The sequence below is a fragment of the Crocuta crocuta genome, unplaced genomic scaffold, assembly GCF_008692635.1.
Source record: "Crocuta crocuta isolate KB4526 unplaced genomic scaffold, BGI_CrCroc_1.0 scaffold633, whole genome shotgun sequence".
NCBI classification, from domain to species: domain Eukaryota; kingdom Metazoa; phylum Chordata; class Mammalia; order Carnivora; family Hyaenidae; genus Crocuta; species Crocuta crocuta.
Window position 1 is genome coordinate 56222 of NW_027528210.1, and position 1651 is coordinate 57872.

Sequence of the window (1651 nt, forward strand, 5' to 3'; positions counted from 1 at the left end):
TAACATTATCCAATTAAAAAAATTCAGGACATCATTTTGAAGAAAAACCTTAAGTTAAGACTATGGAAGATAGTATAAAAGGGATCCTCTAGTGCCAAAAAGTAAAAAAGTGCTAAAAATATGACTCAAAACAAATGCTTCATTTTTTAAATGAAGCAAATGAAAGTGTGAGTTCTCCATGGCCTAAGTTTAGAAATTTGAGCAACACAATAAGTAAANATTGGGAAGAAGAGAAAATATGCCATGCAGAAAAATTCCAAATAGTTTGTGTAGATGTTCAACCTCTAGTGAAGTAAAGCATGACTCTCCACACTTCAAGTGTATCCTGTGCATAATGACTTCTTTCCAAAGAGTACAGCACGAAAAGGGAGAAAAGGTAACTTTACACTAGATAAAAGTAACAAATACTTCCTTGACTCTGTACTCATGGTTAATATCAGTGGAAAGTAATTTTGATAGAGTATACCCTTGATAGGACATGATGAAAATGGAAATTTATCTCTGTGGGATTCTTCCAAAACAACATAAATCCCAATATAACCATGAAAAAATATCAGACATCTTAAACTCAATATTTTCTATAAATGTAGGCATTCTATAATACAATATTCCTCAAAATTATCAATGTTATCAAAAAGAAGAAAGGTCTAAGAAATTCTCACTGCCAAGAAAAACTTAAAGAAACATGATGACTAAATGTGAAACATTATCTGCCAGAAGCAGATAATGACATTATGTAAAAACTAAATAAATCCAAATTTTGTTTCAGGTATAATAATGCATCAATAATTGGTTCATTAATTGTAGCAAATGTACCATACCAGGGTAAGTTGTTAATAATAGGGGAAACAAGGTGTGTGACATATGGGAGCTCTTTGTACTAACTTCAAATTACTTTGTAAATCTCAAATTCCTCTAAAATAAAAAGCGTATCAGAAAATGCACCTGAAAACATCCAAACTTTGGTGAAAAATGTCAGTATGCAGCAAATTTAAAACAAATACAAGTAAAATTAAAACTAAGGACATCAGAGAAACACTGATGAAAACTAGAGTATGGAGAAAATCTTGAAAACAGAATAGAAGCCATACTAGAAAGGGAGAAAATTTGTACAAAATTGTGATATTCTCATCAGAAACAATGGAGGACACATGGTTCTGAAATGATAGAATTCTTTATGGGGTGAAGACATTTGTTATAAATGAAGATAAAATGAAGACATTTTCAGATAAGCAAAAGGTGAGTGAATTAGTTACAAGAATACCATTTTCAGGATAATGGACAACCATATCAGATGGAATTTCAAATCTCCAAGAAGGAATAAAAACACCAGAAAGAGTTACTACATGGTTAAATATAAAATACTACCTTTTTCCTCTTAATTTCTGTAAAAAACAACTTGGTTTTCAAAGGTTTTTATATTTTATGTTATAAAATATTTATGGAACTAGACATGAAAATAACAGAACAATCAGTGGGGATAAATGGACCTATGTTCTTATAAGAATTTTATGTTTTATGTGAAAGGGTAAAATACTAATTCTGATTAGGATATGCATTTTGATCCCCAACGAAATCAAAAAAATGCTAAAAAGTAGAGGCAATATGTCATTTTAAAAAATGAATTACTAAAAATATTTCAAACCCCTTA